The sequence below is a fragment of the Micromys minutus genome (genome assembly GCF_963924665.1).
Source record: "Micromys minutus genome assembly, chromosome: 12".
Lineage (NCBI taxonomy): Eukaryota > Metazoa > Chordata > Mammalia > Rodentia > Muridae > Micromys > Micromys minutus.
In genome coordinates this window covers 56,405,976-56,432,418 of record NC_137981.1, presented here as the reverse complement: position 1 = coordinate 56,432,418, position 26,443 = coordinate 56,405,976, and positions in this window count along the sequence as shown.

The window sequence follows — 26,443 nt, the reverse complement described above, 5'->3', positions numbered from 1 at the left end:
CTTTTATGCCCTATAATGTAATTCTGGCCTTTTAAAAGGCATATCTTAGGACTCAAGGGTATATGTGCCTGCCCTTGAAACTCCAGAAACAGAGAGCCAGGCAGATCTCTGTGAATTCAAGGCTAGCCTGGTCTACATAGTGAGTTCCAGGCCAGCCAAGACTATATAGTGAGACCTTGTCTAAAGACAAAACAAAAACAACAAAAACCAAACAAACAAAACTCTTTGTCTTAGAGCTAAGAAGAGTGCTCAGTTGGTTAAGTGCTTGCACACAAGCATAAGGACCTGAATTCAAGTCTCAGAACCCACATAAAAGCTGGGTGGACAGGAAATAGGTTCAGAGGGACACACCTCTAATCCTAGTGAAAGACCCGGCAGAGGGGAGACCCTCAGTCAAGTCTCGGGATAACAGGACCCCCAAGAACTCATGAGAGATCATCCTTGCTGCAATTACACAAGGTTTTTTTAATGAACCAGTACACTGGGGTCGAGACTCATATCCCATGCAGGGGTAGAGAAGTTTAACTCCGAGTGGCTGAGAGAAGGGGGTTTTAAGGAAAACAAACCACAACCTGGGGGCGGGGGGGGGGGAAGTACGTCACTGGAGAATACCAAAAATACCAGTGAAGAATTGTAAGGGAAATGCCTGGTTTCTCAAGATTGCCTATGAGGTGAAAATTACCAGTGAAGAATCGCGAGGGGAACATCCGGTTTCTCGAGATTGTTTATGATGTGTTATTTAACTTTTATGTTTTTATGGTCAGTCAGTTTCTGAAACAGAGTCACCCTGACCTTAGGGCCATAAATTCTTTTATGGTCAGCCAGTTCCTAGAATAGAAGGATAGTATTGCAGAACTGGCTAGCCTACATTTTTGGCTCTACTCTACCTGCTGGGGGTCTTCGACTTTACCTGTAAGGAGGTCAGGCTTTATCCTGGTCTTTCACTAGTACTGGCAAGGCAGAGGCTGGAGCATCCCTCAGTTTTGCTGGTTAACCAGTAAGAGATCCTGCTTCAGAGATATAAGATGGCAGGCAGAGGGGATACCTGGTGTCAAGCCTCTTGACTCCATGTACACACACACACACACACACACACACACACACACGAATACAAATAAATAAATGAATATGAAAAAACAGGAGAAAATTAGTGAGTATAGCAAGGATACCAAATCACATGACTGACTGACTGAAAGCTTTTGCTGTTGCAGCCTACAGAAGAAGGGTTGGCACAATGTCACTGGGTTAGTTCATGAACTAGAACAGACTGCCTAAGCGTTTACATATTCGAATGCATATTATTTTATTACAGTCTATTGTCTCTTCAGTTTTCCATTTAAATCACAGGTAAGGCATCAGAGTGGTCTGTTGTTATTTTGAAACAAGGTCTTACTCCACAGTCCACTTAGAATTTACCCTGTAGCCCAGGCTGACCTTGAACTCTAGGCAATCCCCTTGCCTCACTAACCAAAGGACTGGGATAACAGGTATGAACCCTCTTGTTTGGCCAAAGAGGTCTTTTACAAGTATTCCTATGGGCACCTATATCTGTGATTTTCCTTCTAGACTAATGAAGTGAGATGCTCTGCAAACGTGTATTCTAGAATGAAACACAGCACCTGCTGAGACAAAAGAATCTGATGTTTCACTGAAGAGGCAAACAAACGCCCACAGATTCTACCTGACCTTCCCAGAGCCACACTGTCCAGGGTAGCAAAAAGATGCATCCACGGCTCCATCCTGCCCCAGCCACCTTTAGACTTTCTTTGGCCTCCAGGTAGTCTGTTTCCTTGGTTGAGTGAAAACTCCAGGTAATGTGAACCAAAATGCCCATCAGTGAATACCTAGGCAAGTGCCCACATATAAAAGCAACAATAGATCAAGCAAGCAAATTTGTGTTCCATCTCTTAGTAAAATGGGGGATACAGAACATCAGTATTCCATTCCTGTACCCCTCTGAATTTCCCTTGTCCCCTCAACTTTTTCATTAGTTAGTTATGGGTAGAGGTTTGCTCTCTCCATTTCCACGTCCTCTAAGATCCCAACGTCTCCATGAACTTTGACCTGGCAGCAGGGTCATGATATCACCTCCAGTATTTTTGAATGTTTGTAGCCACCATGGTGGAGTACTTCTCCAGCTTCCATGGGTGTGAGAGTCCCTTGTGACATCTGGAGAAAAACAGCAGATTTAGACTTCCAACAAGCCCTTAGGTGGTGATGAACCAGACTCTGAAACTAAAGTCTTTGTCTCCCTTCTGGTTTTTGTTGTTGTTGTTAATATCTGATACCTCAACTTGGGACAATTACAAAGAAGGGGGATGTAACAGAAATTTAAAAGTGACAGAGTATTTTCTATCCTACCTAGCTTTCCTAATCCTACCTGTTGATTTATTTAACAAGCTTTAATCACAATGACTAAGCAGAGATTCCTATCCCTCTAAGCTATCTGCATCCTGGCCATAGGCCCCTTGTTACTAGGATTTAGTCTCTCCTGGCTTGCTCACCTTCATGTATATCCTCATGGGAAACTCTGCCTCATGCCCAATCTCATGGTAACCACCTTCTCCTCCTCCTCCCCCTCCTCCTTCTCCTCCTCCTCCCCCTCCTCCTCCTCCCCGTCCTCCTCCTCCCCATCCTCCTCCTCCCCCTCCTCCTCCTCCCCCTCCTCCTCCTCCTTCTCCTCCTCCTTTTCTGGGACCCTTACCTGCCTCTCGGCCAACTTGCTTTCTCCTGGCACTTCAACCTCAGACCTCTGGCTGGGATCAGAAGTCTAGTTTTTCTTTCTTCTCTGCTCTCATTGGCAGTTCAGCCTTTTATTAAGCAATCATGGATAATTGGGGAACATTTTTTACCAATAGTTTTCAATATTCATGGCAATGTCTGTGTTCAGACTGTAACTAGATCTTAGACACAAAATCAGCATCTGAATGCAGAGTTCACAAAACCCTCCCCCAAAGCAGCGGGTGGGTGTTGCTTTAGCTCAGGGTTGTTTTCAATGGAGGAGGAGCTTCCAAAGGTGATTTTTTTTTTTTTTTTTTTTTTTTGTTAGCAGAGCCCTGGGGGTCGGGAGTGGAGGGAAAGTAAGTGGAAAAATAGGGCAAAACGTGGCATGGTTAGACACAAGGAATAAGCCAGAGACCCTGCCTAAGTGACTTTTCTTTTTCAGATGCCCACTAATATGAAGGTTCTGACATTTTAACACAATGTTGTCATCTGCTCCAGAACTACTCAACAAAGTTACCAAAATCAAACAAACAACACCCCCCAAACTGTCCTAAAGTTTATGATTTTACTGCATTACTAGCTATCCTGGGGTGAGTGTGGCTTACTCACTCACTTTTAAAATTTTTCATACGGTTCTCCCCTTTTCCTGGCTCTAAATGGGGGTTAAATTTTATCCTGCAATTTGGAGAAGATAAAGCACACTCAAACTATAGCACCGGGGGTTCCAAGCCAGACTTGTCACCACAGGGCAGCCTTTGAGAAACACTGGTTCCAATCCTCCCTAGGCCCACCCTCTCCTCACCTGACCTCTGCAAGCAGAGCCCAAAAACTAGAATTTCTAGGAGCATGCCAGGTAACGATAGCAAACATCAAAACTGGCAGACCATCCGTCTCGAAAGCAGAGGGATCTTGACGTGTCTTCACACTTCAGACAGATTCCAAGGACTGTCCCTTCTCACACAGTTACAGGACCAAAGCAGATGGGGAGGCAATCTAAAATAATCTTAGTTCTTCTCTCTGGGTACTTTTATATCACATGAGATGATCACAGAAACTGCCAGAAACCCAACTCGAGACATTTTACCGACACGATTTAAACAGCCAGGCATCTCACCTAAGTTTTTTACAAAAATGTGCATCTGCGTAATTCTGAGTGTCCCATTTTCCTTGGGTCTGCCTCTGTGTCTTAAGTCATCTTAGCCCTCAGCCTCAGTGATTAAAGCTGTCTCTGAGCCCCGTGTGGTGACACATGTCTGTGATCCTGGCACTGGGGAGCTGAGGGTATAGGATGGGAGTTCAAGATCAGCCCAGGCAGCTTGGTGAGACCCTGCCTGAAGATAAATAGGCAAGGAAATGGATCATTGGAAAGATCACTATTCTCTTTCCAGGGATGTGAGGATTCATAATGAAAGAGAACCCCCAAACAGGAATGCCCATCTGAGCTACAGAAGCATTTATGACATCTCCAAAGAGTTCAGTGGAGAACAGCAGCAGGGTTGAGGCAGCTACACAGAGGCTCAACCAATGTCACCAAGAAACCCCTCTGCAGCCCAAATGGGACGCTTCGAGACTCAATCAATGCTGCTGAGCCAATCTTGGAAACAGCTCTCTGACAAAGACAAAAGTTCTAGAGAAGCAAATTCTTCCTTCCTGTGCCACAAGCATTAGTCTAGAACATATTGAGTCCTCAGGCATGAAGATTATTTAACTATTGTTATGACCAAAGTGTTGAGGCTGGATAGTTTGTAAGTCAGTCTTTCTTTCCTTCTTTTCTTCTCTTGTCCCCTGACCCTCATAAGGCAGGAAAGCAGAGGGGGCAGCCAGAAATATCTATACAAGGAGAACTTACCTCCACACAGAGTGGAAAAGAGAGAGGGTTGCCAGCTTCGCTCTGTAACAACCTGCTCTTCTCCTGGTAACCAACCTACTCCTTAGGGTGCTGCGGCAACCTTTGCCGGAGGATCGAAGCTTTTGGTTTAATTGACTTTTGAAGGCTTCACCCACCCCCCAACACTCTAACACAGGGTGGTGATCTCTGATAACATATATTTAGGAAACAAATTATATTCAAATGATAGTCAACTGTAAAAAGTGGGGTGCCTTTGAATTCAGCCTGGGTGTGTTCTCTTTTGCCTCTGCTGAGATTATCTTGGGAGTCAGCAGATGGGACGCTCAGAGTCACTTAAAAGTTTCTGAGTCAGTAGCTTGTGGGTTTGTGTCTCAAATGAGGAACTTGGTGAACTTTGTGAACAGGCGTGATGAGTTTAAAAAATTTCATTGAAGGTTCATAGAGAAAGAAGACAAAATTTTGTATTGCAGGAACAGATCCCCAGTAATGTGGTGCCACAAAACTACTAGTCTAGGGGCTTCTCAAAGCACACCCAGAAACTTGGGTGAGGTGTGGCGAGGATAAACTGATCAGCTCCATCAGCCCAACCATGAGGTATCCACATGACTTCTCTCTGTTTTAATCAAGTTCTTGTACATAGTTTTCTGTCAAGAACATTTATTTAGGGGAAGAGAAATAACAAGAACACAGATTTCCCTCCCTCCCGGAATCCCTGGCCTCTGTTCAGGGCAGAACCAAGGACATTTTGGTTTAACTATTTTTGACATCTTTGGTCTTCAACAAGGACAGAACTGCTAACAGGGCCAGAGACATTTCAAGCTTTTAGCCACAGGGGGGAAAAAAAACACCAAAAAAAAAAAAAAACCAAAACTAAAACAAAACAAAAAACAAACAAAACAACAACAACTAAACCCCCACCAGTTTATTTTCTGACCAGCTTCTGTCTCCTGTTCTCAATCTCAAAGTCCATGTGTGTCGCCAGTGAAAAGCATCTCTCATTGAGAAGATGACTGAGTATTGAGTATGGTTCATGTCCAACAGGCAATTGCTGCTGTGTCACTCTAAGCCACATGTCTCAGCAGCTCGACCCTAAGCTTTGTGATACTTGGTTTGTCTTCCTCGTACTCATCACAGTGAAACCTACTCAGGAGATGCTTGTTGACTGTCCAAAGAGTAACTCGCTTTTAAACCCCAGAGCTACACCACTGACCTAGCCTTGGATTAACTGAGAAAGAAGAGATGAGGAAGGGAGGCTTGATCTGTTTTCCACATTCTTCCGAAGTGAAGTCTCCATGCTAATGTGAGGGGTTGTCTTTTTTGGGAGGAGTGTTGAGTATTAAATCCTGAGCCTTAGGTCCTCAGTTTGTGATCTACCACTGACCAGGTCTCACCCCCTTGTTACTGTCTGCTTTTCATATTATACTGTAGATAATCCTGAAGCTGTTTCTATTTGATGCTAATTCACTTTCCCAAGAAGGGTTGCCTAATTTCATATTCACAAGGTGACTTCATCTGAACCTTCCCATTTTAATTAGTAAATTAGAGGTGAGAGCCAGTGATTGGGCGGGGTAAAGGAGGTGGAGAAACAGGGTTCGAGGTCAGAGGACAAGGGATGAGAGAGGAGCTCTAAGATGGACCGTGCCAAAGACGAATTAGATCCAGGTGGGCTTTATTGGCATTAAGTAGCTATGAAAATTTAAGAATTTTATAGGTCTAATATCTCATATAGAAGGGCAATTTTTATCTTTGTTCATTTGATGTAATCTTGTGTAGAGGGTTTGTGGATTGAGAATTGAATGCATAAACCTGTATGAAAAGCTATCGGGTCCCTAAAGTTGTGATTGTGTTGGGATTTGGGGTAAAGAAACGCCGCTGGATGGAAGCAGAAACAGATGGAGTAAAACCGCCAGGGAAGGGAGTTGTGCGATTGGAGTGAGACTGTGGGGGCGGCTCGGACTGAGCGACAGAGGTGCGCGTGGCACTGTACTAGGTCCGCAGAGTGAGACTGTGGAGCCAATAAAGAGAGAAGCAAATCCATTCAATTTTTAAATATTTACTGCAACATTATATTAGACATAATATTTCCATATTGATGCTTTGTGGGGACTAGTTAGCCTTGGAGGGACTGCTCCACCTCTTTCTCCTGCTACCCCCTGCCTCTATGGGTGAGAGCTCCAACACCCACACATCTATACACCACATTTGGGGTGTAGGCGAGGGTACATGCATTGTGAGAGTCATACATAGGTGGGGACAACTCCACTCACATGTCCATACACCATATGGGAGGTGTAAGAAAAAAAAGTGTGTGTGTTTGTGTGTGTGTGTGTGTGTGTGTGTGTGTGTGTCATGGTGAGCTGAGCTTACCTTGCTTGTAAGTGACAAAGTAGATAGGGTCGGCAAACCCCCATGCAGGTGAGCAGAAGTCATCAGCATGGGCCTCACAAACTGAAGAGATGTCAGCCAGGCAAACGTGCAAACCTTCACCATCTTCCTGGGAATTTCCCCACGGTTCTGGTAAAACCAGGAAATCAGTGCATATGTGCTGTCCGAGCTCATGCAGGACTCTTGGTGCCTCAAAGGGACATCTGTCCAATGCTCCCAAGCACCTGCCAGCCAGGCAGCTTCTGACATATGCATTAGATATGCATATGTTAGATACACATGCATTAGATAAGCCAGAGTTGTTTTCTTTTTCATTGCAAATCATATGGTTTCAACAGGTCAGGTTTCTGCTGGAGCTTCAATCTGCTGGCTGCGTTCCTCTGAGGGCTGTTCCTCTAGGAGAACGTGGTGTTGAGGAGAACATGGTGTGGGCGTTTTGGACAGCACAGAAGCCTGTGCTCTCTGTTTCATGCCTGGGGTTTTAAATTGTTCTCTTCAATTGGAAATGAATTTTCACCTAAGAGATGGAGGTGTGGGTTGGTTTCACTCCCAAATAACATTAACATATGTACCATGCTTGAAATCCATAACCATTCCAGTTCTTTTTCCTCCTCCTCCTCCTCCTCTTCCTCTTCTTCCTTCCCCCCTCCTTCTCTTTCTTCTTCTCTTCATTTTCTTCATCCTTTTTCTGCTTGGGGTGTGGGGCATTCCAAAAGCAAACTTTATCTGAACAGTGTGTGTGAATAATTCTCTTCCTACTTTATTCTCTACAAGAGCGCTTGGCTCAGACCTGTATCCTGCCTTTCCTGCTGTTTGCTTAAGTCAGCCTTTTCCCTCCCCCCCCCCCTGGACGGTCACAAGGACAACACTCTCTCCAAGCTCTCTAGGCTTCCGTGCCTTTTAACCCACTGTTCACTCTACAATCACAAGCATCGCTCTAAGACCATCAACCTGGGGGACACTACTCTCCCACTCCAACCTTCAGGGACTTTCTACTGTCACTCCACGAAGTTTCAAGCCATGGCAGCAAAGCACGCAGCCTTGGTAGCTTCTGTCTGTGGAGCAAACTCCCAGCCTCTCCCCGAGATGTGGCTGAAACATCGCTTACCTTAGAATCACCAGTCCCCCCTGGGCTGACATGGATTTCATTGTCTGAGGCTCACTACCCTCCCTGACATGCTCTGAGTGACTCTTCGATCTGTTACCCACTGAACTCCACAGGAAGAGAATCACACACCGTGTGTCCGTGCCTCCTATTGTCCAGCATTATGCACATGACAGTTATCCACACTGGTGGTGCATGACTAGATCTCCTCATTTTCATTACGCTGTAGTATAGCATTTCTCAACCTTCCTAATGCTGCAGCCCAACGGTTCCTCATCCTGTGCTGATCCCCAATCATAAACTTTTTTTGTTGCTACTTCACATCTGTAATTCTGCTACTGTTAAGAACTGTAATATAATATAATATAATATGATATGATATGATATGATATGATATGACATGACATGACATGACATGACATGACATGATATGATATGATATGATATGATATGATATGATACCTGATATGTGACTCCTTTGGAGTCTTGACTCACAGGTTGAGAACTCCTGCTGTAGGAGATCCTGGGAGTATGTTTCCCTTTGCACACAGCCTCTGGCTCCTGTGACTAGTACTACCTACCTTCTTACAAATACCCTTTTCTGACTCTGTGTATAGTTTGGATGTGTGCTGCACACCAAGAGTGGACGTGTTAGGGCATAGTATATCACAGTAGTCACAGCTACATACAGTCTCACTGCATGGATGAGTACTTACTGTTTCCATTTTATCGTTAGCCACTCTGATTGCCATGAGGTGACAGCCCATTGGTTTCCCCTTGCATTTCCTTACTGCCAAGGGACTTTCCATGGGTTTGTTTTCTGTGGGATGTCCTTCCAAGACTAGGCAGTCCTTTGCTTGTTTTCCTATGAACAAAAGTCTTTTTTGAAAACATAGGTTTGGGGATTGTGAGGTGGCTCAGTGGTTAAGAACACTGACTGCTCTTCCAGAGGTCCTGAGTTCAATTCCCAGCAACCACATGGTGGCTCACAACCATCTGTAATGGGATCTGATGCCCTCTTCTGGTGTGTCTGAAGACAGCTACAGGGTACGCATATATATAAAATAAATAATTCTTAAAAAACAAACAAGTATAGGTTTGTAAATTTTTTTAATGTATTCTGAATGAAAATCTTTGGAATATTCATTTTTAAACCACTTCTCTCATTCCATGGGTCATTTTTGATTCTATCAAATGTTTTAGATTTACATACTTATTTTACATATATGAGTGTATGCCAGCATGCATGTCTGTGCACCATGTGTGTGCCTAAAGCCTGCGGAGGTCAGAAGGTGGTAATGGACCCTTTGGAACAGGAGTTACAGATGCCTGTGAACTGTGGGAAGGCAACTGACCCAGCAGCATCTCCAACAAGAGATCCCCTTCCCATAGCTTGGATGTTCAAGGTTTTGAACATCATTTATTATCCTTTATTCCATAGGCATCCCACACAAGTCTTTAAAAAAAAACCCAGTGACATACTTTGCATTTGCGACCTCTACCCTTCAAGACATGTCACCATTACACAGAAGAGAAATCCAAAGCAAAGAACGGTTAAGACATCTCCCCAGTTCACAGACAGCTCGCCACAGAGTGACTCAGAATTGGATCCTAGGAAGCCTCACTTTGCAGACTCTACATTCTTTTTGTCCCCATGGTATGCTGCATCTCACTAGGAAGGCATTATGGGAACATTAATTTTGGTGATGCTACGTAGGCTGGCTCGTGACTCTGATGGGAGAAATATAGACAGACAGTGGCGGAGTTCTAAAATAGAGCAGTGGCAGGAAAGAAGAGATGGGTTTGACCAACATTGTTGAACTGGTGTATCCCAGTAAGAGTCGAAACAAAGAGGCTATAAACATACCATCATGGAGGCCAAGGAATATACCTGGGTAAAGCTCACATCTGGTCTTCCTGTTCCTCTCTTGCCCAACCTTACATTCTATTTCCTTTATTTTTATTTTTATTATTTTTATTTTACTTTCTCCCTTAGCTACATTATATTTACATCAAGTGTGGATTTTTAAAAACCTTATCAGGCCGGATCTATGGCTCCTCCAATGTTACTCTTTTTTTAAAAAGATTTACTTATTTTATGTAAGTACACTGTACCCTGTCACTGTCTTCAGAACACACAAGAGGGCGTCGGATTCCATTACAGATGGTTGTGAGCCACCATGTGGTTGCTGGGACTTGAACTCAGGACCTCTGAAAGAGCAGTCAGTGCTCTAACCACTGAGCCATCTCTCCAGTCCTCCAATATCACTCTTTAGAACCAAGAGCTTCATCCAAAACAGTTCCACTCCAAGAAGACTGGTGCTGGGTCAGATGTCCATCTATCATGCCGTCAAATAACTTAAGGGCTTTCTGTATCACTGAGTCATAGATTCAACTGCAAAGGGTTCACCTCCACCAAGAACCATCTCTCTGATGTCTTTAGCTCTAGTCATGTGTTGACTGAATTTTTATCCATAAACCAAATTCATTAACGCAGCACTCAAAGCCATTAACATGGGTCAGCTGTCACTTAAGTGACCCGAGGAAAGTCAGGGTTTTACACTTCCCTCCCGAAAGTTCTTCATCAAGGCCACGCTGTCTCCCTTGATGCCTTTCCATGCTTAGCTCCTGCTCCAGATGGTTGGGAGAAGGTGGTTCTCATGGCATTCTGAGGAGAGATGCTGGAGTGGGTAGTGGGAATGTTGCTGTCTGGTCCTCTCCCCACCCCCACCCCAGCCCCGCCACCTGCTGAGGCAGAGGCTCATCTCTAACCCGCTGAGGCACTAGTTGGTGTGCACACGCTTGACCTTGTTGTCTGGTGCACCCTCGTTGTCTCCATTTTACAGGGAGGACGCTGCAACTCCACACGATCCACTCGCTGGGTTTCACAGCTAGGAATCTTCCATTGACTCACTCCTTCATTTGTGTAGCACCATGTGCTTGGCACTATTCTGGGTGCCGGTAGGCGGCCGAGCAAGGATGTGAACTCAGAACAACGAGCTCATGTTCTCCATGATGACATATGTCTTCCTGAAGCCTGTGGCGGCAGCTTCACAGACAACGGCACTGAGTATGGCAAGGCAGAGGAATAAGAAGGCAGAGGCACCCTGACACCCTTCCTCATGCTGTTTCTCTCCTCAGGCTTTTTCACGTTTGAGCTCCCATCAGGGAAACGACCCTATTCTGTTCAGCCCAGCAACCCAGCCTGCAAGTACTCCTGATATTTACCTTGGTTTAGCCTCTCTGTCACGCCCTTGAGTAGATCCCTCGGGGTAGAGACCATGCTCAATTCAGAGCCCTGAAGTTCATACATGTACCTGGTTCCCCCTTTCTGTCGTATACCTCTCCTCGGGTCCCCAGAACTTGCTTTTACTTGTTCACTCATGGTTCCAGGTATTGATAACTTACACACTGTATGTCCCCTCTTGAAAAACTTGCTCTGGCCACTTGTTGTGCCGATGTCACCAAGGCCCAGCCATATCTCAGTGTCTGCCTTAGCAATCACTCCCTGCCCAACCTTATGCCTGTGGACTCACCAGCAGGGCCCTTCTAAGGGCAACAGTATGTGGCTAAGAATATGCCGGCTCAATTCCGATGGTTCTAAACACTTCCCATCTCTTCCCCACCCTGTGTATGGTATACATGTTCTCATGTACGTGTTCATTCAGGTGCGTGTGCACATGTGTGCATAAGTGTGTGGAGGCTGGAGGTCAATATTGGTCACCTCTCACCTTATTTTTCGAGACACAGTCTCTCACTGAACAGGAAGGTCATCTGCTCGGATAGGGTGGCCAGCCTACCAACAAACCTGCTGCTCACCTCCTAAGCTCTGGGATTACAGACGTCTGTCACAGTGCTTGGCTTATTTTGTAGGTGCTAGGGAATCTGAACTCACATCTTCATGCTTGTACAGAGGACACTTTACAGACTGAGACATCTCCCTAGGCTCTCTCATTTATTTTTATTATTTTAAAAGCATGTGTGTGTGTGTGTGTGTGAGTGTGTGTGTGTGTGTGTGTGTGTGTGTGTGTAGGGTAGAAGATTGTACATGTTATTATTATAGACACCTGAAAAAGTCTACAAGTATTGGATCCCCAGAACCTAGAATTACATGAAGCTGTGAGCTACCTAATGTGGGAATTGGTAACCAAACTCAGGTTCTCTGGATGATCAGTGAGTGTTCTTCATGGCTGAGCAATCTTTCCAGCCTTTCTCTCTTATTTTTTAATATAGGGTTTTAACTGTGTAGCCTAGATTAGTCTGGAATTTGCTGAGTAACCCAGACTGGTCTAGGATTTCTGATCCTCCTCCCTCAGATACCTGGGATCATAGGTGTGCGTGTGCCATCGTGCCTGGCAAGCAAGTCACACTTCTGAAGGACCCCTACACTGAGCCATCAGCATCAGCCCAGTTAGCTCCCAGTGCTTGAAGAATGGAAATTTTAGCCGAAGGGTGATGGTAAACTGTATAACTTGAGAAGGCGAAATTGCCTCCGTCTTTTCAGCAGCACAATAGCAGCAGGCACTATTTTAAACTCTCTGATAATTTGGTCTTAATTATATGGTGTGCAGAGGCACTAATAAGTTTACCAATCTGCTAGCAACACTAAACACACATGTCTTAGAAAATGCTACCCTTCTCCCCGCTTATTACAGGACTGGGAACTTGGGTAATTGTGAATAATTAAGAGGGAGTGACCAAATGGTGATTCGCAGGAAGCCTCCAGAGACATCAACAGAAGCAGGGAACCTGCAGGGTGGGCAAGGAGTCCCTGAAGGCTGCGGGGGCTGAGGCTGTAAGCATCCATCCTTCAAAGCGAAGTGGGAAGCAGAAAAGCACACCAGGGTGGCCAGAAAATTGCTTCTTGTTTGTTAAGAGGTCCAGTGAAAGTTTTGAGAGTCTCAGGATAAAAAAAAAAATGCTGATTGTGATGGAGCGTGACGTGAGTGTAATTTTAGTTCACGAGAGACTGAAGCAAGAAGATTTCAGGTAAGGCCAGTCTGAGATAGATAGATAGGTGGATGGATGGATGGATGAATGGATGGGAGAGGGAGGGAGGGAGGGAAGGAGGGAGGGAGGGAGGGAGGTAGAGAGAGAGAGAGAGAGAGAGAGAGAGAGAGAGAGGGAGAGAGAGAGAACTTAGTAAGGGGCTTCCTCTCCCAGTACCACGTACCACTTCAGTGTAGAATCACATGGGTCCTGGGACCCCACAGTCCACATAGCTCCCTCAGCTTGGTTCTTCCACTCAACAGCTGAATGCCATCAAGTTACTGTGGGTGTTCCTTGGCTTCTTCACTGCAGAATGTGGCAAATCCCTGCCTGGCAGGAGTCATACTTAAATCCACAAGCATATTGAAGCCCCAGCAGACATCTCCACACACAGTTGGGATGGAATTTCTATTCTTTCATTCCTTTCCCTGCCTTTTTACTCAAAACAAACAGACTAACAAACTTAAAATTTGTGTTTTCTGATCATATCTACCTCTTCCTCCAATTCCCTTTGGATTTCCCTTCAACACGTCTTCCCCCACACTTCTTATCATCCTTCCTCTTCTCTTCCTCTCCCATTAAATCTACCACATGCAGCCATAATAGCTCAGATAAGATACCACCCACTGAAGCAAGGGCAGTCTGCTGGTGACCACATGCCCTAAAGGAGAAATGACCCTCTCTCAGCGGCCATCAACTGCTGGTGGCCTCTCAGAGAGGGTGGGGCTTTATTAGCCCTGTCTCCATCTTTTCTGGAATTTTGATCAGGTAGCCATATCTGATGTGAGTTCTAAGTGCAACATCCAATCATGCCAGGAAGATAGACAGCATCCCTCATTCTCTGGCTCAAACATTTTTCTAGCTCTTCTTCTATGATGTCACCTGAACGTGTTTGTGTGTGTGTGTGTTATATAGATATCTTATTTAGGATTAGGCTTAAACAGTCTCAATTCTCAGCACTTTGACCAGCAATGAGTTTACACTTTAACTACACCCACAGCAAAATGAAGCTTCTTTGACCAAGGTTGAGAAAGTCACTAGTCTCTGGGTATAAACAGATACTTAGAAGGTAGTTTGATAATATGTCCATTCCACAATAGAGCGTGTGACCTTGCAAGTCACAAGCTTTGACCAGCTTTAGCCAGGCACAAATTCCCTCCAGTGAAACCAGTTTCAGATCCAAATAGAAAGTGGTTGGTTACCCGCCCCCTCCCCCATCTCAGTGCCACTACTGAACAAGCAGGCAGATCTTGCCTGGCAGGCTGGTATTGCAGCGTTCCCTGTAAGAGCATTGGTGTTTTTTTCTCCCCCAGTGACACTTTCCAATGCTATAAAAGCTACCCAGGGGGGCGGGGTCTGCCTCTTGTCTTGTAAGTGGATAAATTGTGTTTGTGGAGGTCATATATGGCTAGAACAGTTTCTGACTCTTAGAAGTGTCTTGATCAATATTTGCTCAGCGAAGCAAATGTAAAATATGCTCTTTCCTACTTCATCAAACAATTTTGAGCACAGACAGGCTGAATAACTTGGCTAAAGCACCCAGTAAGTAGGTGGTAAGCTGGGCTTTACTCATGACACACAGGGGTGGTGTGACTGCAGCTTAGTCAAGCTCAACATGACAGATTTAAGCGACAGCGTGGAGCTGGGCTCCGTGCCCTGATCTTTGTCCCGAAGTTGCAATAATTAGCCAGAACATTTGTTTCAAGCAGGAAAAAAAGAGAACACCCCGGCAGCTGAGCGCATGTGAATGGCTGACTTCTGCCTAGCTTCTTCGGATAAAATAGAAACTTTGCTTCTCTGATCTATGTGTTTAGGCAGATTAAATTCATGTTTGATTACAAACCCCAGGATAAAAGGAAAATAAATATGTTCAGCAGATGAGAGATTTCCAAGGGGAGGAGGGGGAGAAGAGTCTTCAGTTAATCTTGTGGTAGCTACTGTCCAACAGAGAGTATAGGGTAGGCTACCCCAACCTGCCTTGGTAACCTGCACTGGGACCCTCCGTGAGGGCTTCCAGGAGATCCAGAGACTGTGGTACACATTACCATCTTCATGCCGTCAAAATGCCACGGGCTTTCTGGCCTCTTCCCTTTGGCCTGTGTGCTCACATATATGCTTTCCTCCCCCGAGGCTTTACGGCCTGAGCTTCCGCTCCTCAACCTACTGGGAGATGGGAAGCATTTTCAGAAGGCCCAGCTGAAATGTCTAAATCTTTCTGCAGGAGTTTGGCAGGAAATGACCATTTCCTTTGTAACCCCCAAACACTTGCTAATTTCCTTGCTCTGTTCATCAATTCACCATCAATTCACCTTTTCTTAAAACAACAGTTATTATGCGCATATCAGGATCTGCACACATATTGTTTGTCTTCCGGCTTCCGGCTTCCGGACCCTGAGCACTACACGAAAGTGTGTGAAAAACAAAACCAAAAAACGTCAGTGGATGGAAAGCCGTTGAAGTGTCCGACTCAGAAGCAAGGTGAATCAGGTGTGGGCAGGATCATCCTAAAGTGTGGCTTGAGTTCCTGGGGTTTTCGTGAGGGAAACACCACTGCGCAGATCAAATGATCATCAGTGTTCGCGAGTGGTGTTTACCAGAGTAGGGCGCCCAGCACATAGCAAGTGCTTTATAAACGCTGACTCCTGTCACCCTTCACTGTCCATCAGCGAGTTTCACTGCAGAGGGGAGCGCCAGAGAAGGTGATGGAGGATTCAAGGCCGGCCAGCAACTGCTGGTGTTACCCCAAAGGTGGTTCTTGTGGCAGTAACTCTGGAAGACCGGCGAGGGTGAGGAGCAAGGCATACTCCTGACTTGGGCACTTAGAAGTTTTTTCTTTTCTTTAAAAAAAAAAAAAAAAAAAGGAGGGGGGAGGGGAGTCCACAAGGTAACTAAAAACAAGAGGGAAAACGGGCACTTCTGAATTCACTCCGTGTGTGTCTCTTATTTTGGGGTCACCTGCTTACCTCTGCACATAAACAGTGTCTGCCCAACCCATCTCATCCCCTTTCAAGGCTGACACACGGGGCTAACTCGGGTAATAAAGCCGCAGGTCCTGTTAGGATTCTGTAAACTCCGCCCCACAGTTACCTGGCAACAGCCAGGTATGCTCCGCCCCACAGTTACCTAGCACTATAAAAGGGGCTGCTTGCTCACTCCTCAATCTCTTGCTCTCCCCCCTTTGTCTCTCCTCTCCCCGTTCCCTTCCCCCCCTCTCTCCACACGCTCATGGCCGGCCTCTACTTCCCTCCTCCTCCTCCTCCACCTCCTCCTCTCCCCGCCCCTGTTCCCTCCCTCCCTCCCTCCTTCCCTCCCTCTCTGTCTCTCTCTCTCTCTGTCTCTCTCTCTCTCTCTCTCTGTCTCTCTCTCTCTCTCTCTCTCTCTCTCTCTCTCTCTCTCTCTCTCTCTCTCTCTTTCTCTCTCTCTCTCTCCCTCTCTGTCTCTCTCTCTCTCTCTCTCTCTGTTCCTACTACCCTTTTAACTCCCCTCCCCATACTCTGAATAAACTATTCTATACTATACCGCCGTGTGGCTGGTCCCTCAGGGCGAAGGAATACACAACATGGGTCCGCCAGAGGCATCTCCCTTGCCCCCAGGCCTCACCACACCTCCATAGAACATACCCCCCCACACACACACACTCTTTTTATCTTATTCCTAACACTAAGCACGAAGTCCAAGGGGATAGCAGGACCTCTCAGGAAAGATTGGCTCCATTATCCACAGTGGTGAAGACGCACCCTGGAGTGACTGTCTCCTGAAAGCCAGATTGATCCCGTCAAATGTTGACCTTTCAAGGGCTCATTTAGACCTCCTTGCTGATCCAGAGCTGAGACAATGTCAACCGGATCCACCACACCGTGACCAGGATTGCTCATGGTGAGCATCTCTAGCCCTGTTCCAGCTCTTCCTCTGTTTAAACCTGAACCCCACAGTTGGTACCCCAAAACAGACTGGGAGGGATGTCGCTGGACTTCTTTCTCTGTTCGGTATGGTCACTTGAAAGAACTCTCTCCTCTGCTTTCACGGCACTTGTCATTACAATCAGCATTCTGGGTACCAGTGGCCAAGCCTAGCTATTTAGAATTCCCAGAGCCTAGGATTTTGTCATGAAAACTCCAGTTACACTTCTGATTTGGTAACTTGATTTTTCTGGGAAATCGGGGGTTGGGCTTTTTTTTTTTTTTTTATGGTGAAAAGGGATACCCTCCTACCCCAGGGTCTCAGTCACACTCAACAAGTGCTCATGACCGAGGTCCATCCCAACCCCTGTGGCTTTTCACTCACTCTCTAACAATAATTATCATTAATCTGTGCCCTTTTGGGGTGGAAGACACAGGGCTCTGCGGACATCTTCCGTGACACCAAGGCAGAGGTCTGGAATGTTATGGGGCGGGGCAGGAAGGCTGTAAAATGGGGTGAGGTTTAGAAGGCTGCTGAGAAGGGAAAGGGTCCTCTTTAATCCTATTTGTCCTAGGGGAGTTTTCCAAAGCCAGACAAAGGAGCTCCTGTCTAACCCCCAGTCTCACCCGCAGACTGTCCCGGGCAGTCTTTTTGCTCCCTTTTCTAGCTGTGCGCACTTGGCTGCACAGATTTTTCAAAGGACAAAGGTTGCTTTAATGGTGTTAATGGGGGGTGATGAGCAAATCATAATCTTATAACCGGAATGGTTCACTCATTCGTGTGAGCTATTGAGAGCTAAATCTCTTTGGTAGGTGGAGAAGAAAAGGATTTGAAATTGCCTGCCACCCACCTCCTCCACAGGAGTCGGCATGCATTAATGAGGGAAGGCTCCGCACACTCTGAGCTCTGCAAAGAGGCTGCTTTGCCGATCGCAAACATTACTGTGACTTGCTATGCAGGACTGGAGAAACCGTGGGAGTGGGAGGTTGGCTGTTGCCTGCGGTGTTTTTCTTCTGGGGCTCCCCATTGCCTCTAAAGCAAAATGGCTGCTGAGAAAGGACCCAAGTACAGAGTGGTATTTCTGGGTTCTTATTCTTGCAACCCCCTGGTCAATATGTGGTACCCTACTGTGGCTTGGTGTGCCCCACTGCCCACTTCTGAGCTAACCTGATGGCACGCAATTGAAGAGTAAGTTAAAGCCTGTTGGAAGACTGAAGGAAGTGGACATCCTAAGAATAGTAGGGCTTTTGAGATGGCGCAGTGGGCTAAGGCTCTTGCCAATAGGGCTCACACCCCGAGTTGGAGCAGAACCCACAGGTGGAAGGTGAGAACTGACCTCCACACACATCCCCTCCAAATAAATGAATGGTAAATGTAATGACTATTATTCCAGCAAAGGGCAGCATACAGGTGTAAAATGGTCTTGGCATAGTAGCTTAAGATAAAGACCCATGTATAGAGCCTCTGTTGAGGAACTGAAGGGGGTGGGGATGATCATAATAATGATCATAATAGTAACAACAATGGAGAAATGGCTTGGTTTATAGAATTTCTGCTGTGTAAGCAAGATGGTGGGAGTTTGATCTCCAAAACTTCTCTAAGAAAGCTGAGTGTGGTGCTTCAGCTTACAATGCCTCTGCTGTGGAGACAGAGACAGGGTCCCCGGGACTCACTGGTCAGCCAGTCCATCCTACTTGTCAGATCCTAGGCCAGCAAGACAGACCTTATTTCAAAAAGTCAGGGTTGATGGTCATCTTCAGAATGACATTGGAGGTTGGCCTTTGGCTTCCGTATGCAGGTGCACACATATAAGCAATGACAAACTTGTACCCCCACACACACACATACAAATACACACACACACTTGTAGGCTGAACTTCACAACCTCCCCCAACTCTTCTCCTGAGATCCTCCAGGCTGAATGGAGAGGAACCAGTTGGCTGGTAGAAGAGGAGGTGAGCATATTTCTCCACTAAAGTGACACCTCCACAATCTACCCAAAAAGAGCACCAACTAAGAATCCACTATTCAAGGGCCAGAACCTATGGGAGGGGTTCTCATTCAAATTGCTACAGGGCGTGACCAGAGCAAGTGTTACCTGAGGGAGGGCTGGTACTGCACCCTGCCTCGAAGAGGGGAAAGAGAGGTAAAATTGGAGCACCATATGGAGGAAGAGAGGAAGTTATGTCATAGAACAATCTCTAAGACAGGGGTCGCAGTGCAGTATAGAATGGCAAGGGCGTGTGTGCTATGCTATGGGATTCAGGACAATGGACAACACAGTGATATACCAAGAGATTGGAACTGGGCTGGAGTTGTGGCTCAGTGGTTCAGAACTGTGGCTGTTCTTACACAGGACGCAGGTTCAATTCCCAACACCCATACGGAAGCTCAAAGCTCTCTGTAGCTCAGGCTCTACACCTGCATTGTGTCTCCCCAGGAAAAGTTTTCTCACACAACACAACACACACCAGCCTAGTTAACTGGTTATTAGGGATCTTCAGCCATGATTGAGAAGGGCTCAGGTCCTCCTGTCAGTGAACCTCCCTTTTTCTTGAGTTTCCAGTGCTTTCTCTATATGCATACAGCTTAGCATACTGCAGTCTGGCCTCACCATCTATGGTCCTTTAGGCTTAAGCTTTTTTTTTTAAAATATTTTTTAAAGATCTATTTATTTTTTATGTATATTAATGTTTTGCCTCAATGTACACACACACACACACACACATACACACACACACACACACACACACACACACACACACCATGCATGCCTGGTGTCCATGGAGGCCAGAAGAGTCTTAGATCCCCTGGGACAGGAGTTACTTGATTGACTCAGCTAGCTAGGAACACAGGGCTCAGTATCATGAAGGAACAGAGCTTAAGAGCTCATAGAACATGCCTACTAATGCCAGAAAAGGAGCCCATGATAGACCAAAGTACAGACACCACTAAAGTCCTCAGTGGGATTTACTGGGGTTACTTACAGAAATACAGGTGAGAAGTTACTTAATGGAGCAGACATCACTCAAGACAGTTACATCACCAAAGCCCACCCCAGCATGAGTGACAGCTCACAAAACCTGGAGCACACACTGCATAGCCTGCAGGCAGCTCTACAGATAGGATAGTTCCCCTTCCAAGTGACTAGTTGGTCTATATCTCTTCCAGAAAGCTCATATGGTCTCTGCTTCTTCTGCGTGGCTGGTCTGGCCTCGGAGTCTTCTTTGCAGCTCAGCATCGTTTATCTGAGAGGTTCTTAACCCTCTTAGCTTCTATTGCTTACTCTGGCAGGGAGGGTCCTAGTGAATCTGGTCAGTTTTAGGGAATTCTTGGGGGCTGTTTTGAGTTCTTTACCTCCCTGTTTAGGAGCTTCCAGCAGGATGGAATTTTTCTACTTAGGAAGAAGCTGTTACACAACACTGTGTGTGGGTGTGTAATGTTTTAGAGGTGATCATAATAAAACTAAGGTTGGCAACGGCTGTTTACAGACCAGTGGTGGCAGAACCCCAATATTTAAAGGAGTAGACACTTCCTAGGTAGAGAACCAGACAGGGGGGGGTGAAGATGTAACAGGTTTGGAGAGAACAAAGAGCCCAGTGTGCTAGAACTCTGCATTATGAGGGCAAGACACTACAAAGGGAAGCTAAGGCTGATGGAGAAGATGATGGAATATAGAGGAGAGGGAATATGGGGAGAGATCCTCCTGTAAAGCATTGTGGTCATGATGACAAGTTTTTGGAACGGCAATGTTATAGACTGTGTGTGTGTTTTAATCTTTGTTGTATTTTTTATGTGTGTTTTGTCTGTGTGGATGCATGTGCACTATGTATATGTCCAGTGTTCACGGAGGTCAGAGAAGGGCATCTGTTCCCCTGGAATTGGTCAGGATGGCTGTGAACTGCCACATGGGTGCTGGCAACCAAATCTAAGCAGCAAATGCTCTTTACCAATGAGCCAACACTCCCCAACCCTGATCTGTTTTCTAATAAATTTTCTAACTTTTCTGAGGAAGGGGATGGGTAAAGATTTAAGAAAGGAACTTCTAACCTGTGCATAAATGGTCTGGGCCATAGTGTGCTTTGACCAGAGAGCAGCCAGGTTCCTCAAGACAGCATCTTATTCAACATGTGACTACATATCTGACGTGGTTTTATAACATCATAATGAAGCTGAAAACTCCACGTGTCTTGTATTTTTACTTTTGCATTTCTGTGTTTAGATATGTTGGGATGCACCATTTCTTGGCATGATAGCATGCTGGAGAGGTGTCCAGCTGGAGAGGTGTGCAGCTGGAGAGGTGTGTAGCTGGAGAGGTGTATAGCTGGAGAGGTGTGTAGCTGGAGAGGTGTGTAGCTGGAGAGGTGTGCAGCCAAGGTGCATAGACGTGTTACCCAGACATGTAGAAGGCAGTGCCGCTCAGATTTTTGAGCACTGTGCTGTTTACATGATCAACTGACCCAGCCACACATTCCTCAGAATGCATTTCCTTCAGGAGATGGCATGTGACTGTGGTTGTAGAGTGGCCTCGAGTGAGCTGGGAGATGCAGACAGGAGGGTCCCTTGGGTTCTCTGGCTAGGCAACTTTGCTTTTAAAAAAATGGCAATCCCAGGCCAGAGAGAAAACATGTCTCAATAACTGAAATGACATGTCCTAAGGAATGGCATACACATCCACTCATGCCCTTACACACATGTGAACACATGCATTTACACGTAAGTGAGTAAATACGTAAAAACAATAAAACCCACAAATTCCCAATTTTTAAATAAGATTTTTAATTAATGTAAACATATATTTTGAATGCCAGCCTTACTTACTTATGCTTTTATTTATTGATTTCACAGTGCAGGGATCAAATCCAAGGTTTCATACATTCTTCTGCTCACTTATGCTCCCAGCCTTGTTTTTGACATTGTCTCAAAATGTTGCCCATGCCAACTTCAAATTGCTGGGCTCCAGCAAGCCTCCTGACTTAGCCTAAGTAGTTGGGATTAAAGGTGTGTGCCACAATGCTCAGTGAAGGCAGTCATGTTCGACAGTAGTTTTGATAAATGAGGGTAAATTTATTATTGATATTATTATTGTTGCATATTTGTTGTGTATGTGCATGTATTTGTGTGTCTGTGTAGTTCCGTGTATGTGGAGACCAGAGAACAACTTCCAAGAGTCAAGTCTCATCAACACTGGATTCTTTTCCTTGTCTGTATGTAATGCTACTGGTGTCAAGGCTAAGTGTGTATCCAAAAGGAACCAGCTACCATTTGATAGCTCAAGTCATGTCCTAAGATGATGCATTTCAATACACACAGCGGATACTGATAATTTACATTAAAATACCAGCAAGGTCCGAATGCCCATTATGCAGGGTGGTTTTGAGCTGTTAAATCAGGGAAGGAAGAAACAATAAAATCTGGCAGAGTAGGTGCTGCAGGAAATCAACTATTACCTCCTTAGCCGATCTCTGCTAGAGAAGAGGAATGTTTAATAAACGCTAATACATTTTTAAACAAAACACTTCTTTTTAAGTAGTCTTAATTATCACAGGTTCTTAAAAAGTATTAGCTGAGCCCCAGACTACTAAATTCGGATGATTTAAACTCATAAGGTTTTTAAGTGTGAGCAGGGATAACACGGATGAGAACTTTGAGATCTTAAAATTTTGAAGCGTCTTGAAAATATAAAATAGTGAGATGCTAAAACCTGAGATCAGAAGGAATCCTTGTGAAACTGAAACTAGTGGAGTTTTTTTCCCCCCAATGCCTTTAAAAATTATCAGGATGTCCCAGAGAGCCCGTAGCTGGCTGTAGTATGTCAGCTTGTGTTTCACAGTCACAAAACTAAAGGTGTGTGGAGGTTAACAGCAAAGCTCTAGGTTACCATATAAACAGTTTTTACTAGTCTCTCTCCCTCCCTCCCTCCCTCCCTCCCTCACTCCCTCCCTCTCTCCCTCTCTCTCTCTCTCTCTCTCTCTCTCTCTCTCTCTCTCTCTCTCTCTCTCTCTCTCTCTCTCTGTATGTGTGTGTGTGTGTGTGTGAAGGCCAGAGGTTGACACTGGGTATCTCCTCAGCTGTCCCCCTATTCCCGTCAGTTTGTAATACATCTCTCACTGAACCTGGAGCTCACCAATTCCTCAAGGCTGGTGAACCAGCTAGCTCCAGGGATCCTCCTGTCTCTCCCTGCCCAGTTCCAAGATTATAGGCATGCATAGTCAAACCCAAATTTTATGTGGGTTCTGGAGATCAAATTCAACTCCGCACGCTTGTGTGGCAGGCACTTTACTGATAGAGCCATCTCTCTGGCCCCATTCCTCTTAAATCCATCAAAGTAGCCACAAAACAATTCATTATTCCTATCTTGCATTTTCCCAGTTGAAGATTGCCCTTAGCGGTTCTTACCACCACTCTTGTTCTCACCCCAACCCAGACAGAAGATCAGGAGTTCAAGGCCAGCCTCAGCTATGTACTTAATTCTAGACTAGCTTGGGTTATAGGAAACTTTGTCTTGAGTGACTGCAATGCAATAAATAAGCAAATTTTGCAGTGCTCTTATCAGTAGCACCACAGGTATAAATGACGAGGTGGTTTGTTCTCTAAGCTGTTTGGGGATTCTCTGCCTTCTCTCTGGAGCACAACCCTTTTTAGTACCTGCCTTGCAATCAATGTTCTAACTTCCCTCAGTCCCACCTCTGCCTCCACCATAACGGACTGGCCTAAGAGAGGGAGGCAGGAGTTTTAACCTCCGTCAAAATAGGCATTTCTCGGGGGTCACAAACTATAAGCTGTGAAGCTCAGGGATGGCAAGGGACATCTGTGAGGATGTGTCTGGTGAAACCCATGGAGAATGAGTCCCAGAAGTCCTCTGTACAACGCTTACTCCTGAAATGCTGTGATGCTGCAGTAGAGCTACCCGCTCCCTGGCAAGGGACGGCTTTCATATGATTTCCAGGATAAATCACTGTGAATTTGGGGGTGAGAGAGCTTCCAAGAAAAGAGGGCCACTAAGTCCTCTCTTTGGGAAGTCCTCTTTGGAGCTAGCCACTTCAAAGGAATTCAATCTGCCCATCACAGAATCTTGGCAATCACTTAAATGTTGGCACACTACAACCATTTTCTGGATTATCTGCCTTGCTATAATCCATGTCTCTTTCTTTTCTAGCAATTGGTCCATGTCACTGATCACATTGTGTGTGTGTGTGTGTCTGTGTGTGCGTGCATGAGTGTGTTTATACAAGTGTGCTAGACTATAGAGGCCAGGGGTCAGCATTGGGTGTCTTCATCTATTCCTCCCTACCTTCTGTTTTGAGAGTCTTTCACTGAACCTTGGGCTTGCTGTTTTTTTGGCTAGACTGGCTGACCAGCATGGCCCTGAGATCCACCTGTCTCCAGTCTGAGGTTACAGATAGATATACACTGCCTTGCTGTACCATGCCATGCAGAGGATCAAACTGGGATCTCTATGTTTGCATGACAAATACTGAACCATTATCCCAGCACCACCTAGTACTTCTTGCATGCTTCCTATGTCCTAACATGAGGGACCTATCGACTTAATGTTCACCACAATCTACATTGTATGCTGGTTTGTTATTCTCATTTCATGCTCAAAGAAAATGCAGCCAAGAGAGGCTAAGGAACTTGTCCAAATTCTCACAGCTTGTGTGGGAGTGGATACAGGTTGCTTGTCTCTAGGTTTCTCGGTCCTTAACTACCCATGGAGCAGGGGAGCCTAGAAGCAGGAGATGGTGCATCCCAGGATCTCTTTCTGACCACCAAGACACCTACCACCCCAGGTCGAGGCAAGGTGGTTTCAAACTTGTTGCTGCTACCTGCCTGCTTTGGCTCAGGGGCATAGCAATCTGTCCATCACATTACCTGGGGCTTGAAGGTCTTACCCAAGCTCGGCTCAAGAGGGCATTAATCAACTCCATACTATAAAATTCTGCAGAATTCTATGTGCTGTGGTTGGAATGTGAAATGTTCTCCATAGACTCATGCATCTGAGCACTTCGTCCCCAGCTAGCGGACTGCTTTGGGATATTACAGAACCTTTGGCTCATGCGCCTATCTGGGAGACATAGGGCTCTGGAGCAAGACTAGAGTGTGTTTCTGTGTGTGAGTATGTGCACATGTGAGTTCAGGTAGCCACGAATGTCAGAAGAGCCGGAGTTACCTGTGGTTGTGAACAGTCCTGTGGGTATTGAGGATGGAACTGGGTTCTCTGCTAGAGCGGTACCCACTTTTAGTCTTACCTTAAGAGCAATCTCTCTAGCAGGAATAGCCATTTTTAAAAATGATTTTCTATTTTGGAAGGGGGAGGGGGCTGGAGAGATATCAGAGCACTGGCTGCTGCTCTTCTGGAGGGCCTGGGTTCAGTTCCCAACACTCACGTGACAGCTCCCAACCATCTGTAACTCCAGTTCCAGAGGTTCTCTTCTTCTTTCAGAAAATATTTTTATTGAATCCCTTGTTGTTTGTTTAAAGATTTATTTATTATATATGAGTACATTGTAGCTGTCTTCAGACACACCAGAAGAGGGCCTCGGATCCCATTACAGATGGTTGTGAACCACCATGTGGTTGCTGGGAATTGAACTCAGGACCTCTGGAAGAGCAGTCAGTGCTCTTAACCACTGAGCCATCTCTCTAGCCCCAGAGGATCTCTTCTTCTCTGCAAGCACCAAGCACACATGCATTGCACTTTTAAACAGGCGAACCACTCATGCACATAAAATGAAATGTAACTTTACAGTAGTTTGAATAACTACTTCCCCCAACATTTTATGTCTCATTTGAAGCAGGTGTTTCTTGAAGACAGGACATCAGAAGAATCTATCTCTAGGCATTTGTTTTGAAAACCTCATCTACTAAGGACTATAGAGTCTGAGACAGCAATCATCTTCTCAACCCAGATGAAAAATTTCTCACTTGGATGACAGGTACTCAGGGTGTTGGAAAAACAGATGCCTCTTTATTACTCTGGGGGACAGGGTAGTGAGGAGTTATTCACAGTGGTGGTAGGCTTGGGATGTGATATCGTAAGAGCCAGAGGACCTGAGCTTTGCAGACGTGTCCTAGGTGGGCTCCAAAGAGTCTGAGTCCCTAACACTGTGTGAACAACTGACTGGCAACCAGACAGAGCCATTCCCTTCCAGGTTGTTCTGAGCTGAATTATGTCTCTCCAGATTCGTATGCTCTAGTTCTTTCTAGTCTTCAATATTTCTGGTGACTCTAATTGGATAAATAAGGTTAAGTGGGGTCATCAGGGTAGGTGGCCCTAATCCAATATGGCTGCTGTCCCTATAAGAGATTATGATACACTGTGCAGAGGGAAGACTACGGCCAGGTGTGGTGATGCATGGCTTGAATTCCAGCCATTGGGAGGCAGAGGCAAGAGGATTTCTCTGAGTTCTAGGCAAGCCAGAAATGCATCAAAATATCAAACCAGCCCCCACCCCCAAACCCAACAGACAAATGGAGGAAGGACCACA